Source organism: Eleutherodactylus coqui, chromosome 5 (assembly GCF_035609145.1).
Source record: "Eleutherodactylus coqui strain aEleCoq1 chromosome 5, aEleCoq1.hap1, whole genome shotgun sequence".
In the NCBI taxonomy this organism is placed as follows: Eukaryota; Metazoa; Chordata; class Amphibia; order Anura; family Eleutherodactylidae; genus Eleutherodactylus; species Eleutherodactylus coqui.
In genome coordinates, this window is record NC_089841.1 from 242,650,363 (window position 1) to 242,667,225 (window position 16,863).

Sequence of the window (16,863 nt, forward strand, 5' to 3'; positions counted from 1 at the left end):
GTGGAAGGCTGGCTTGTCGCTCATCTTGCTGCACATGCAACCTACAATCTATTTTAAATGATCTTCTTGACAAACCTGAACATGTGAAGTATCACAGATGTGCACTCGGCAGAGGTGGCCTCCAGTTATTACAAGGAATTTTAATTTGAGATTGCATCAGAAATAGATTATCTGCCAGGAAAAAGGTGAGAAAAGTCAGAAATGATTTTGGGCAGACAACTAAGCAGCATTCTAGAACTTGTTTTTTACTTATTTACTATAGCAAACACACGTCAAACACAAGGCTCGAGGGCCAAATCTAGCCCGCCACCTCATTTTATGTGGCCTGCAGGATGTGCAGCGACCTAACAGGCACTCCACTCACCCAGCCTGCAATTCTAGTCCGGCGGCAGTGGAGAGTCTTTGACCGCTGACCTCTCCCCTGCGATGTCTGTATGCGCCAACCCGTATGGATAGTGGCCCCAAAGATCGCACAGGGTATTTTTGTTGGTCAGTAAGTGCCTGGGGATCCTCCTCTATATTCCTCCGGGGTCAGTAGAGGTGCCCTGTTGGAGAAACCTCCTGGTTTCTCCCACTATTAGATTTTTCTTAGGCTCTGTGGCCATTCTGAAGCCGGAGGGGGCAGATTCTAGTGATGTCAGAGTGGGGGCAAAGTCTAGTGATGTCAGAGTCAGGGGGCGGAGAGTCTAGTTATGTCAGAGTAATTTTAAGTGTGCGTACGTTGTCAGTTAGGAGAAGGAGTCTAGCTATTGAAGAGGAAGGAGGCCAAGAGCAGAGCAGGAGAAATTAGAGAGCAGGAGGTGACCGTTGGAGGGGATGGAGAGTGACAGGAGAAGAGGAAAGAGAAAACAGCTGACAGCTGAAGCAGAGCAGTGTCAGAGGAAGCTGACAGAGAAGAAGCAGTGAGAGAGAGACAGCTGACAGAGAAGAAGCAGTGAGAGAGAGACAGCTGACAGAGAAGAAGCAGAGAGAGACAGCTGACAGAGAAGAAGGCAGAGAGTGACAGCTCAGAGAAGAAGTAGAAGAGGTATCGGAGGAAGCAGAGAAGTCATCAGAAGTGGTGAGAGGACGTTAGTTGGTGGTCGGTAGCAGAGCTAATAATGGCATCAGCTGAGTAGGAGACCATAAATTCAGCAAGGTGAAACTACTTATAGGTCCACTCACAGTGCAGTCAGTGAATAGAAAGGAAGATTAGTTGGGTGGTGCAATGCCTTCATCCCCTCCATACGTTCCCAGTCAAGACTAGGGATCCCCCAGTTCCCCAGGGAAATTTAAGGTCTTCCCCTCTATAACATCGGGTCCCATATACAGAGCCTTAAGGGTTGCTAATCACCCTTATTTTGTCTATTTGGCTGTCAAATTTCATCAGTATCTTTCTACGTATCTCTAATAATATTTTGTAAATTCAATACAAACCGTTTTTTTTTATCTTTTGAATCATCCGTATTGGTGTAAAATTTCTTTATCACTTCTAAGTAAACTCGGTGACTGTGGTTTACTAGAATTGTTCCTTGGTGTTACTTTTCCTTTACACGTACACATATTTCTTTGATACTGACAAGAGACATTGGCGTCACAAATTTATTCATTCGCAATCTTCATCATATGCCTTGTGTATCCATTAGTGTTATCGGTGCTTGGGTCTGTATTGGGTGACAACCACCGCAGCTAGAATGAATCCAATATTTTCTTTCGAGTTAACCCTACCAATTCAGGCCCCAACATATGCAGCGCGGTTATGGGAGACAGCAGAAGCAAGGAGGGGTAAGTACATCACTGTTTGTTATTTTGCTTCATGCAGAAGAGCTTTAATCTCTAAACTATAACTCAGAGCTCTTTCACTATAATGTTGAGACGATGTAGCAAGATAAATTTCACCTTTTTGCTTTATTTAATAGATGTGTTGATTTTATATTATACATACAGACTCATTGTCAAAAAGAATACCTTGCCTAGAAGTTGTCAGAATCGAATGAAACTTTCTATGTGTGATTGTAATATTGATATAAGTAAGTGATTACAATATCAGAGCAACAGGCTCTAGTACCCTGTTAGGCCTTCTCTAGCTTGGATACAAAATGTGATACGGGTGGTCATGAAGGCTCTAGTGTCCTTTTGGGCCTCCTATAGCTTGGATATAAGATGTGATACGGGTGAGCATGAAGGATTAGTACCCTATTGTACTGCCTCTAGTTTGGATGCAAAATGTAATACAGGTGGGAATGGAGGCTCTAATACTCTGTTGTACCACCTCTAGCTTAGTTGCCAGATGTAATAGGGGCGGGCATGGAGGCTCTAGTACCCTGTTTTACAGCCTCCAGTTTAGATACAAGATGTGATACGAGTGGGTATGGAGCCATACAGGGTTCCATATGGCATTCTATGGTGTATCACTCCCCGTTTGCTGTAAATGAGCCTCTACATCATGCAAATTCCTAGGCTGCCGAAGTTGGCGTCCCTGATGGTGCTGGAAAATGCCTCTAGGAAGCCGTGCCATGATAGGCAACACATGTGGCTGCAGGATGTCTTGAACATATCGCTGAGCTTTCATTGTCCCTCGTACCACTACTAGGGGTTACCAACTATCGTATGTGATGGCCTCCTAGACCATCACACCAGTAGTAGGGGCAGTGTACCTCTCTACAGCAAAGGCAGGATTGAGACACTCACCCCTAGGTCTCTAGATATGAGGCACAGCCATCATCAGTGTTCAAATTAAACCTAGATTCATCACTGAAGGCAACCTGGTTCTAATCCGTAGAAGTCCAGTTTCGTCATTCATGAAACCACAGCAAACAGAGGCAATGTTTGATGGGTGCCAAAGACCGTACACCTAATGGGCAACATGAGACCAAATGTCCTTCAGCTAAGTACTGTAGTGGATATCCGCCATATCTATATTTTCGGGACAGTGGACAGGAGACCTGTTTTCATAAAAGTTAGGCATTTTGTATACCAATGCCAGTATTATTCCATTTTGTTTGCTCTTTTACAAATATAGATATATTCTTCATGAATCCAATATATCTACTTCCTCATATATCATGAAACTTTCCACTTACTAAACTCCTATAGATACAAGCAGAAGCTAGCATTTAGCAAGAACGCTCTATTTCCCGATTTTTAGTAACTTTAGCAGGGGTACATCAGACATAAATAACCGCAGTCTGAAACAGTACCGCTTTTAGATACCGCAATAATAACCCAAGCAGTTTTACTGGAAACTTATGCAAATAACATGGGAAATTTATGCAATTAATAGTTCAAGCTGTAGCCTCCAATCATATCGGACCATCCACACGTGGGTCCGAAACAACCCACTCATCTTGTCCTGCCCTCTCCGGACTGCTACCACATGATGGCCAATAACAGATGACCGGATGATGGAAGAATTTCAAGATGCTTATCCAATAATTAAACAATACGTTGTATCTATGTAATCTTTGACCTGCCCAGATGGGCAGATATGTTAAACTCTTTCAAAGAGGCTGTGCGCCCACAAATAAAGCAGAATTGGGAAGTTTATACATGCTGAACCTGTGTCAGTGTGAAATCTTCTTATGCGCATAACCAATTCATAATTAATCTGGAAGGGTGCAAACATTTCCTATTTGAGTAGGCCGTGGACCCACAAAGGAAATCCACGACAGTTGGTGGCCCGTACGGGGATCAAACCTGCGACCTTGACGTTATCAGACAAGCAAAGGGGCAATATTGATGGCGCCATCTGTTTCGGGATGATGGACAACAGAATAATTGAAGTTGCTGGTGCTTGTCAGATGGTCAGACAATTATCTCTCTACTGGTGGTCTGTCCGGGGGTCCTGAGCCTGCTTGCCTTGTGTGCCCTCACACATCCACTGGTCCCAACACCTCCTAACAGTCTGGTCAGAACGGCCAGTGGGGGACAATTCATCGATACGACCATCCAGTTTCTCACACCCCAATAATGCGCCACTCTCAGACTCTGGTAACGGGGTGACATCTCTTCTCTGCGTCGTAGAACCGTCTAATAGTCAACAAGCTCTACACAAGCGAAAGAAGAGGTCACTACACACAAGGAGCCTCCGAGAGCCTCTTATAGGCCAAGGGGGAAACCACTTTCAGGACCTCTGGTGACAAGACCGTTCATCTAATCACCACAACTCTAATCATTTACAGATCTGGAACCGCAAGACGACTTTTGCAGCAAAATGACCACTCCTTCTAAGTGCTTGATTTTGTTGACAAAGAGTGTAGCAGTGAAGAAGATTATTCTCCTGAAATCTATTCATATATTGGTAAAAGAGAAGTTTTTTCTACTTTTCCCACTTTCTCTGCTTGTGTATTTGCAAGAAATACGAGGCCCAAACAGAGACCCAAAATCAGCCGTATGAATACAACCTAAGGTAATAGAGAATTATACAAAGAGCCGCACACAGAAGCCTGTAGGAAGTGAGTCGGCACCCGTTTCTAGTGGTCCAGGTACATTACATCATGCAGAAGAGTCTTTCTGCTTCATACATTACACTTCTGAAGATCCGAAAAAAGTGATGATAGAAAACACATGAAAGTGATGAAAAGCACAGATGCATAAGGGACCTTGCCGAATTCCTAACGTTTCTGCAAACCTCAGTACATTGACAAAATAATGGCAGATGTTTTAAATCATGATGAGACTGGAAGAAAATAATGAGATTCTTATTCCTTTATTTACCTACTCTATCCTGGTGTAATAATTCTGCAGCAGGTGTATTTATACTGGGTTTACCGTCTATTCTTTGAACTGGGATTATGAGATCTTGATTAGTTCATGTTCACATAATCAGCACAGGAAATGTAAGTAACTCAGATGCGGATGTTCAAAGGCTTAGCCATGCTTGTTAATGTATGCTAAATTGAAAAATAATAGGCTAGGTTCAGAGTTTTGTGTTTCTAAAGCTTCAGGCACATTTGCACACAATGCAAAGCATTTGAATGATGCCAGGATGAGGTTTTATCATGCAAAGAAAAGGTTATTAGCGGATCTAGAGACCTCAGAGGCCACTTCTGCCAAAATAAATTGAAAAGAAAAATCGAATCAACTCAGCACAGTTTTTTATAGTTTTAGAATCTGTTTAATGAACATAAAGAAGTTTTATTATATAGAGCTTAAAATGTTGTCCCACTTCTAGATGTTTTACTGCAGGAAGCAAACTGCTCTGTACATTGTGCAGTGGCCAGGGTTGGTACCGCAGTCCTATTGAAATGACTCAGCCTGTAATACCAACCCCGGCCACTGCGCAATGTATGGAGCTGTCTGCTTCCAGTTGCAAAACAGTTAAGAATGGGACAACTCATTTAAAGGCTATGTACACTTTGCACTTCTTTTTTTCTTTAATCAATGTCCCAGTATTCTGCAACTTCTAGTACTGTTTTTTATAGTCTGCTCTCTAACCAGATCATAGAACAATGAGGTTGTGTTTTTAGTGGAGCTCATCTCTCCCCAGCTTGTCATTTGGTCTAGAGATAGCACTGTGCTGTAATCAACTACACTTATCTGTTCCACCACCAGCTATCTCTTAAGGCCCATTTAGACAACGATTATTGCTCAAAATTCGCTCAAAAGACGTCTTTTGAGCAATAATCATTGCGTCTAAATGTGCCCATCTTTCAGTTTTCTGCCGAATGACGATTTTTAGTTGTACTTGAAAAACGTCGTTCAGCAGAACAGCTGATAAGCAGGACCGCATGCTGTGCTCTGCCCAGGGACTGTTGACAACAGCTGATAAGCAGAACCGTGCACTGTGTTCTGCCCAGGGAGCGCTGATTACATTGTCTCAGCTCTTTTAAGCTGTCAGCCCCACTGGCAGTTCAAAGCGAAAGCAGGAAATAGCAGGAGGTTTGTTTCCTGATTACAGCGCCCGGCGGCTCACACGCTGCTACTTGGTACTAATAGACATTAGTGCCAAGTAGTAGTTTATGCAAAATGATCTCTCAAAACCCATCTTTTGAGCGATCAGCTTTGCAGTGTAAATGCACCCTTATTGATAGCATTGTGTAGTAGAGGGGAGAGCTGAACTTCTGCTAATCAGTCCTGGGAACACCCCCCAGCCACAAATTTTAGTGGAGAACTTGAGACAATGCACGTATGAGGTGTTTTAAGTGCATGAGAATGAAAATGCAAAGCAAAAAATGCACAAATGCATCATTTTTTTCCTGCAGGGACTTAGTAACCTATATATGTATTGATTTTTCATGTACAAAGGTTTCCATGGCCTTTAAAGTGGCATTTCCGTTATACAAGTTTATGAATCCCTTCCTGAGCATTCCAGCTCTGGGATCCTCATTGATCCAGAGAAAGAGACAAAGGTCCCTTCGGCATTTCTCCTGCACATCAGTGTTTCTGGTCACCTGCAAGGTGGGATACTACACTTCAAGTGAATGGGACTGTCATGTACTTCCTTGCACAGGTAGGTATAAGGGAGCATTGCTGACAATGGAGCCACTCTAAGGGCTCATGTCCACGGGCAAATTATGATTTAAGATCCGCAGCGGATCTCCCGCATGCGGATCCGCATCCCATAGGGATGCATTGACCACCCGCGGGTAGATAAATACCCGCGGATCGTCAATAAAAGGCATTTTAAAAAAAATGGAGCATGGAAAAATCCGGACCATGCTCCATTTTCGTGCGGGTCTCCCGCGGGGACGGCTCCCGCGGGCTTCTATTGAAGCCTATGGAAGCCGTCCGGATCCGCGGGAGACCTAAAATAGGAATTTAAAGTATTTACCATCCGGCGCGGGCGGGGAAGGTCAGCTGTTCCTCACGGCCGCATCTTCCTTGCTTCGGCTCGGCGGATGTGCCCGGCGCATGCGCGCGGCACGTCGGCGACGTGCCGGCGACGTGCCGCCGGCGTCAGGAATTCATCCGCCGGCCGAAAATGAAGATCCGGCCGTGAGGAACAGCTGATCTTCTCCGCCCGCGCCGGATGGTAAATACTTTTAAATTCTTATTTTCGGCGCTCATGTCCGCGGGGCAGGAGGGACCCGCTGCAGATTCTACATGGAGAATCTGCAGCGGATCTGATTTTCCCCGTGGACATGAGGCCTTAAAGAGCCACAGTCTTTAACTAGTACCACAGCCTTTTTTCTTGTAGGGATTGATGGTGATCCCATCAGACCTCAGCAATCAGTAATTGTTGGATATAGATATGCTGTCACTTAGTTTAGTAGGAAAACCTCTTTGAATTAAAGCTTGACACTTGTAGAGATTTTACTATGTATGGCTTCAATGCCATATGTAAAGTATAATAGACAATGAGTAACTGCTACACGCAGCTATATTAGAGCGCTCAAGAGCATCATTCTCATCCTTCTGCAGAATAATTCAACCACCAAGAATTATCACAGTTGTTAAATAGTAACTACACTTTCAACTAACTTTTGACATGTTATAGAGACATGTCAAAAGTATTGATTGGTGGGGGTCCCGCTGCTGAGACCCCACTGATTGCTAGAAGAAAGGTGGCTGCTGTGCTCACCCAAGCATTGCGCTCCCTTGTCTATTTTCACTGGTTTTCATCTGCTTAAGGGTGCGTTCACACGAGCGCATAAACAGCGCGTTTTTGCGACTAAACGTATATATGTGACCATCTGAGGCAATGGTCTCCAATGTATTCGTTCGCACGGGCGATTTTACGGCGCGTAAAAACGGCAACCCGAAAAAAACCCGGAACATATGCGACCGAAATACGCGCCAACGCACATTCGATGGCCGAAAAGACCGTTTGAAAAGTAGGAACAAACGAAAATACGCTTTCTAGCTCTGGTCGTGATCAGCGAAAAACGTTCTTTCCGGCGATTATACGCTGCGCTCGTGCGAACGTAAATACGCCTACGCTCGTGTGAACGCACCCTTAGGCAGCTGAAGATAGCGCATAGAGGTCTATAAAAAAGAACTATACAGCTTGTATTCAATGAATGGCCAGGTGCTGCCTGTGATTGGCTGAGTGTTGTGACCAATCACAGACAGCACACAGCTGTCATTTAATGAATGGCTGAGAGGTGTCTGTGATTGGCTGAGCGCTCAGCCAATCAGATACAGCCCTTTCAACAGGCAGGGATTTTAAATCCCCACCTGCTGAACGAGCTTCAAAGCAGTGCAGGGAGAAGACAGGATAGACGAGCCTGAGCCCCGGCAGCTGAGGAGAGGTGAGTATAATTATTTTTGATTTTGAACACATTCTATGGATGATTTTCAGGGAAGAGCTTATATTTAAAGCCCTTCCCCGAAAATCCCTGCAGGGCTTACCAGCAGCCCATTGCTTTCAATGGGACTGCAGAAGTGCCTGTCCCAGTGAGAGCAGTGGAAGAACATCGCGATCCTCTGCCACAGCTGTGGCAAGGGATTCTCTTCTCTCCGCGGGGAGTCACCTTGTTACTGAACACTGTGACAGTGCTGTCACAATATTCAGTGACAAGGGGACTCCCCACTGGGGAATATTTACACGGCAGCAGCAGAGAGGTGAGTGTGTGTGTATATATATATATATATATATTTTTTTTTTTTTTTGTATTATTATTATTTATATTATTTTTTTTTACACAAACATGGATGATTTTTAGAGGAGGGCTTATATTTAAAGCTCTTCCCCAAAAATCACTGCAGGGGTTGCCAGCAGCCCATTGCCCTCAATGGGGCCCCCGGCAGCAGCCGCAGCCCCATTGAAGGCAATGGGAGAGGACCTGCATTCACGCTTGTTTGTGCACGTATGTGGGTGCACGGTTTTGTGCGCACCTATGTACAGCACATGCTCATGTGAATGCACCCTTAAGCTGTCGGAAGGTACCGAAAACTAGCAAAGACAACCAAAGGGGCACAGAGCTCGGTGGAGCGCTGCAGCCCCTTCATTCAAGCGATCAGCTGAGGTCTCTGCAGCTGGCCCCCCACTGATCAATTCTTTTAACATGTCTCTATGACAGAAGTTAGTTGAAAGTGCAGGAACTCTTTAAGTGACTTATAGCAAATGTTGCTGAATGCTGATGCTAAATACAGAAAAGGGAAAGTTAGTCAATCCTTATTGTCTTCTCTAGGTTTGCGCTATCAAGTACTCAACTCTTGATCCACTATTATTTTAACATTGTCAGAGCCACAACAGGTGGAACCAAAAGGCAGAGATCAAAAAGGCATTTTGTTTGCAATGTAGAATTACTAAATTGTTTGTAATGCAAAATGCAGTCATCTTTTATGTTTCATATTTTAGGCTAGACACTCTATATTTTCAACATTTTATTGTTCCCAAAGTAGGGTATCAGCCACATCCCTAACTAGAACCCAATAATAATGCTACTTGCCCTTTTACTCAAGACAAATGAAGATTTGCTTATTTGGATAGCCTAATCCAGATAAAATACAGAAATCCTACTGGACTCCTATGACAATAGAGAATAGGTCAGTAATAACATTTGGCACAGAGCTGCTGCTTTAATAAGGAAAAAAACACTCTGCAGAGAGGGAAACTAGATTCATGTTTGGCCAAACATCATCTACAAGGTACAGGTACCGGCCCATACGATCCCTTGGTTGCAATGCCAAGATCCCACAGCAGGATGGAGATTTGATTTGGGTAACCAATGTATGCATGCACTGATAGTATTCAACAACCCAGCAAATTCTGATTCACAGACAGTACTATTAAAGGAGATGTCTCGAGGAAGCAGTTAAATTTTTTTTTTGCCCAGTCCCCCCCATTAAGTACACATTACTAAGCCCCCCTGTAAATGACATTTCTAACTGGTTTGTACTTACCGTTCCAGCGTTTCAGCAACTTATAAAAGTTTTCTCAAGATGGCCGCCGGCTCTTTCCCCGTCGCTCGCTGCAGCCCGACGTGCGCGCTCCCGAGACGCCGCCAGCTGTGTCTCCATGGCAACCGGATGCATCGCAGCCGCCGACCAGACGCCCACCGCCAGGCAGCAGGTAAGGCGCTAGCCCCCGGCTCCCCAGCACTAGACCCTCAGCCCAGGTGAAGGCCCCGGAGCCCAGCGCTAGGTTCCGGAGCCCAGCGCTAGTTCCCCCGGCCTAGCGGCAGCCCCCCCCCGGCCTAGCGGCAGCCCCCCCCGGCCTAGCGACAGCCCCCCCGGCCTAGCGGCAGCCCCCCCCCGGCCTAGCGACAGCCCCCCCGGCCTAGCGGCAGCCCCCCCCCGGCCTAGCGACAGCCCCCCCGGCCTAGCGACAGCCCCCCCGGCCTAGCGCTAGTTCCCCCATCACAGCGGCAGCCCCCCCCGGCGCAGCGACAGCCCCCCCCCCCGGCGCAGCCCGGCGCAGCGGCAGCCCCCCCCATCGCAGCGACAGCCCCCCCGGCCTAGCGCTAGTTCCCCCATCGCAGCGCTGCAGCGCGCTCCCGAGCAGTGACAGCTCGTCTGCGCATGCGCAGAAGAGCTGTAGCGGGGAGCACACTGAAGCGGCTCGAGCTGAATAGAGAAGACCGGACTGCGCAAGCGCGTCTAAAAAAGCAAGCTGCCGGCGAATTTAGACGGAACCATGGAGACGAGGACGCTAGCAACGGAGCAGGTAAGTGGAATAACTTCTGTATGGCTCATATTTAATGCACAATGTACATTACAAAGTGCATTAATATGGCCATACGGAAGTGTATAACCCCACTTGGTTTCGCGAGACCACCCCTTTAAGTCGAAAGCAAGACAGATGAGTATTGGCCTTAGACTTCACAATTTCAGATGAGAATTCCTATGGATATTTGTTGGGCTCCAGTGTTCATTTCATTTAGATAATAACTCTGCTATGTCACTTCTTCATATTTCTAAAATGACCCTTTCCTATGTCTTCATCAGGGACCAGCATTCCAACACCCACTTATATATCACTCACAAGGGTTTAGGTATCTGAGCTATGGGGAACAGTTTGGTGGAGCAAACACAAGCGAGCAAAATTGTAGCTCTGCATTTTAAAGAACACCTCATGTGAGCAGTTCATACCCGACAAAATAAAAGAACTACAAATAAAAGGAAACTAATGTGGCTCAACAAGACTGTAAAGGGGGCAATAAGTGAAAAAAGAAAGCGTTTAAATTACTAAAATGAGAAGGCAGTGAAGAAGCGCTAAAAACACACAGGGAAAAAAACTTAACATGCAAGGAAAAGATAAAAACTGCAAAGGAGGAAGCAGAAAGACTGATCGCCAAAGAGAGCAAAAAGAACCCCAAACTATTTTTCAGTTATATAAGCGGTAAAAAGATTTGCACTGAGAGCACTGGCCCTCTAACAAATAATGCAGGAGACATCATAGAAGATGATGGGGGGAAGGCAAATCTATGAAATAGTTTTTCTCAAGTATATACATGAGAGAAAAAGAAATATCACACAAGATGCAGGGGAATAAAATGAACCTCCCACTAAATATCACCTGCCTAATGCAGAAGGAAGTGCACAGCTGGCTAAAAAAGATTAAAATTGACAACTCGCCGGGACCAGATGGAATACACCCAAGGGTGCTAAGGGAACTAAGGGGCATGATAGACAGACCGCTGTTTCTTATATTTAGGGACTCTATTGAGACCGGGGCTGTACATCTGGATTGGCACAATGCCAATGTGGTTCCAATATACAAAAAGGGGTCAAGAAGGGAGCCTGGTAAATACAGGCCGTTAAGTCGCACTTCAATAATTGGAAAAATATTTGAGGGGTTTCTGAGAGATGCCATCCTGGAATACCTCTAGGAAAATAATGGTATAACTCATCAGCATGGGTTCATGATGGGTTGATCATGTCAAACCAACTTGATCAGCTTCTACAATTAATAAAGCTCTAGGCTGGACCTGGGAGAGTCTATTGATCTCGAATATCTGGATTTCTCTAAAGCATTTAACACCGTGCCGCATAATAGGTTGATATATAAAATGAGACAGCTCGGTCTGAGAGAACACATGTGCAGCTGAGTAAAGAACTGGCTCAGGGATAGAAAGCAGAGGGTGGTAATCAATGGTTCAAACTCTGATTGGGTCACTGTCACTAGTGGGGTGCCACAGGGTTCTGTATTAGGCCCCATTTTGTTCAATATATAATTATCAGTGACCTGATAGAGGGACTGCACAGTAAAATATCAATATTTGCAGATGATGCGAAACTATACAAGATAATTAATACAATGGAGGACAATGTACAGCTACAAATGGGCCTAGATAAACTGGGGGCTTGGGTAGAAAAATGGCAAATTAAGTTCAGCATCGTTAAATGTAAGGCTATGCACATGGGCAGGAGAAACGAATATCACCAATATACACTAAATGGGGTACTGCTAGGGAGAAGTGAGATGGAAAAGGACCTGGGGGTACTACTGGATTGTAGACTCAACTGCTGCAAAGGCAAATAAAGTCTTCGGGGGGGCATTAAAATAAGTATAGGGGCGAGGGACGAGAACATTATCCTCCCACTATATAAGGCACCTGTCACGCCCCACGTGGAATACTGTGTACAGTTCTGGTCACCGGTGCTCATGAAAGATGTTGCAGTGCTTAAGGGGGTTCAAAGAAGGGCAACTAAATTAATGAACACAATAAGAGGACTGGAATACCCAGAGAGGCTATCAAAATTGGGATTATTCACCCTAGAAAAAAGATGGTTAAGGGGTGATCAAATAACTATGTATAAACACAGAGGACAATACAAGGATCTCTGTTGTGATCTGTTTATACCCAGGACTGAGACGGTAACAAGATGGCATCCTCTTCAGTTAGAGAAAAGAAAGTTTCATTACCAATACAGAAGGGGGTTCTTTACTGTAAGAGCAGTGAGACTGTGAAACTCTCTGCCTGAGGATGTGGTGACGGCAAAATCAATAGAGAAGTTTAAAAGGGGACTAGACGTCTTTTTAGAGCAGTACAACATTACAGGAAATAGACATTAAATAACCAAAAGGGTTGTTGATCTCAAATGTTGATCCAGGCATTACTCTGACTGTCATTATGGAGTCGGGAAGGAATTTTTTCCCCCCAGAATGAAGGTAAAGTGGCTTTTGCCCATTGTTTTTTTTTTTTTGCATTCTTCTGGATCAACAGGAAAGCAGGGGGGTAGAAAGAGGCCGAGCTGGATGGACATTTGTCCTTTTTCAGCCTAATATACTATGTTACTATAGTTATTGAATAAAGTCAGAGGCTGGCTGCATAGCTTTACAACCAAGGACTTTCTGACTTGATCTCTTTTTTTCATTCCTCTATTTGCCTGAAAGGGAGTCTTCCCAAGTCCAACTCCTGATGTAGTTGAATGGATGGTCCCCACTGATCACTGACAATGGGTAACGTGGCACAATAGGTAGCACACAGTGCAAATACAATAATTGTAGCATAAACAGAGCTGCACACTATTTTAATATGTTTAGTATCTTCCTTTTATTAACACTGCAATATACTGTATTTTGCAATCCATGTGATTGTTAATAATGATCTTGTACATAGTTTTAGAAATAAACTGTTAACTGTTTGGATCAGAATGTGTTCAATATGGATAAAATGTGCTTTAAAGCTGCTTTATACACCAAGCAACATTAAATTCTTGGCAGAAAACCATGGCCTTTTTGAGATATAGTTCCATTTTTTTCTGAAAAGGTCAATTTTTTATATCACTGACTTGTATCTCAGTAGCTCCTCTGTTTCCCTGTTTTTAGAGTGGAATCGATTGAAGTACAGTACACACAATTTCTGTCATGCATGCAATTTCCCAGCAGGTAACTTGGGGGCAACTGCGAGGTGTTCATTTGTTTTTACTCACTCAATCTTGCATGCGCCTTCCACTCAGATTGAGTATTATACAGTCTATATACCCTCAAATATACACCACCACAATTTCTGGAAAAGAAATTTACCAAAAGTGTGAAATATGCTCATTCATCTCTCTTCAGCAGTCTAAGAGTTAACACTATCACAGGCCTTAGGCTCAGAGCAACAAGAACTAAGCTTATTAAAGTTTTAAGCTTTAATACAAAACTATGTGGTGATTACAAAAAGATGAAAAGGGAAGACAATAAAAACAAAAAAAAAAAGCAAAACAGTTATAAAAGAAAGAGAAAAAAGATCTAAAACTTACAGCAAGTTTTAAAGTCTTTGCTTTCCAGAGGATAGGTAAAAATGGGGCACATTTTAGCATTGGCTGCCCTCTCAAAATGTGAACATATTTATATTGTATATCCTATACGTTTTGTAGTTCCAGTCCTTGATTCTGATTTCAGAACTGCCTATTATTTTCTTAAGTAAATTCCTGCTTCAAGACTGAACAGTAAGGGGTTTATAGTGAACAGACCATTTTGCTGTATTCTTCTAAGTAAGGGGATGCAGAATATTTGATTTGGATAGACAAATGTTAATCTGCCTTTTCTTTGAAGCTCATAGAACCTAGGTTCATATGTGAAACAATACATTCCTCTTCAAAGGAGGATAGCAACCTCCCAGCGCTCCTTCCTGTTCCTTCCTGCAATAAAAATGCTTGGCCAGTTCAAAGAGCCTACATGATGAAACCAATTTAACCTTGTGGACACCAAATATATACAGTCATATTACCTTTTCATCACACCTCCCCCTTTTAGATAGCATAAGCTGAAAATGGACACACCAACTTCAATGTTCACAATCTAATAGCCGTTACCAGATGACAAACCAAAGGTCAGTACCATAGAAACCATTTACATATAACATTACAAGTTTTCACATTAACCCCCGGTTTCTTCTACTGCGTTGTTACAAGACCATGGAACATCAACTATGGTCGTAATAGGTCCATATGCATCACTGGCAGGCCTGTGTTGGGGCAACCTCCTAATTTTATGGCCTTTTGCTGCAGAATGCTTAGAGCTTGTGCTCTCTCTCCCTTCACTGAGAAATGTGAAAGTTTCAATCTTTGTATTGCTGTACAAGGCATCCCTTGGATATGGTGTAGGTAGGACTATTGTACACAGCCACTAGCAATTCATAAGCATGGCAACTGTTAAGCATTATATAAGGCAATAGATTTACAGCTTAGACTAAACATTACCTGGTATGTCAGTTGTTTGTGAATGTTCTTTCATGTGTTCATAGTGAGTCACCTTTTTTCCTTGAAGACCCCTGGACCTATACCTGACCCCATACTGAGTATTCTTATGAAGGTCACTCCCCTCCTGCTTCCACTCTTCTTGCTTTATGCTCAAGTCAGAAGCAAAGAAGTACAAAACACCTGCCTGACCCCTCTCCTGAGTGTTTAACTGGATTCCCCCAATGCTATGCTAGCTATGGGCTTCTCTGGGAACTTCATTTGAAGCCACCTTCAGCACCAGTTCTAGTACTTGGGCCATCTCTAGCTCATCGGTACTCTCATTCTCCCCAGTCTGAGTAGAGACACTATAATGGCTCCTGCTCTAAGCCTTAGGTGCCTGGGCAGCTCCTATTTGTCCTGTGTCCTCTCGTTAAGTGCCAACATCCTCTAGATCTACACTCAGAACCACAGAAACTTAAAGGGGTTGTCCCGCGCCGAAATGGTTTTTTTTTTTTTCAATAGGCCCCCCGTTCGGCGCGAGACAAACCCGATGCAGGGGTAAAAAAAAAACCTGGATAGTACTTACCCGAATCCCCGCGCTGCGGCGACTTCTTAGTTACCTAGCTAAGATGGCCGCCGGGATCTTCACCCACGGTGGACCGCAGGTCTTCTCCCATGGTGCACCGTGGGCTCTGTGCGTTCCATTGCCGATTCCAGCCTCCTGATTGGCTGGAATCGGCACACGTGACGGGGCGGAGCTACGAGGAGCAGCTCTCCGGCACGAGCGGGCCCATTCAGAAGGGAGAAGACCGGACTGCGCAAGCGCGTCTAATCGGGAGATTAGACGCTGAAATTAGACGGCACCATGGAGACCGGGACGCTAGCAACGGAACAGGTAAGTGAATAACTTCTGTATGGCTCATAATTAATGCACGATGTACATTACAAAGTGCATTAATATGGCCATACAGAAGTGTATAACCCCACTTGCTTTCGCGGGACAACCCCTTTAAGGAATAGATATAGAGACTCAATCCTGGAAATCTCTTTCACTCTTCAAAATACTAGCTAATGGTTGGAAGATTTCCAGGCATTCATTGGAATCACCCCTTTTTACTCTGTAACATGATGCTGAAATGTTAGCTTTTGGCAACACTCTACGAGACCTGAGGTATTTATAGATTTCTGTTTTGCAGGTTTCAAGCAAATCACTGGTTTTCTACAGCATTATGTCCAGAGGCAAAGTTCCTGGACTCCTATGCAAAACATGTAAAAGTTGCTAAAAATATAATTTCTAGTACTGGCGTCTTCTCTTTTGACAGAGAAAGCATGACATGAATCTGGTCGAACACATGGACCTTCTTTTCTCGAGTTTAGGTTTAGCATTGGCAGTGTTGAGGCATTTAGGCTAAACAGGAACAAATGCATTGCCGTATGGACTTAGCTGCCAGGGACCTGCAGGTCATGACCCTCTAATTACCCATTTAACATAACTACTAGGTCATAGACAGGTGATTGCTAGAAGAAGCTGTGCCAAGTCACAATCCAAGACGATAGGCAAAACAAGTCTGTGTAGTTGATGGACGCATCGGATAAGCCAAGTCCTGCAGGTGCTTTATGCTGTTTAGTTACAAGGCATTGGTCTCCTTCAGGGCAAATGAAAGTAAACCTCTAGCACTAGATTCAGTGTGCTTCATTAAAACATACCAGCTTTATTTTTACACATTAAAATATAACTGGCATTAAAATGGATCTTCCCTATGCTACATGTTTCCAATCATTATGACTCTTACTCCTTCTGTGAATACGAACCCTAATGGTTTGAAACATGGGAGCAAAGACAATGTCCTTCATAATGCTAGTTCTCTTTTAATACAACTTTTA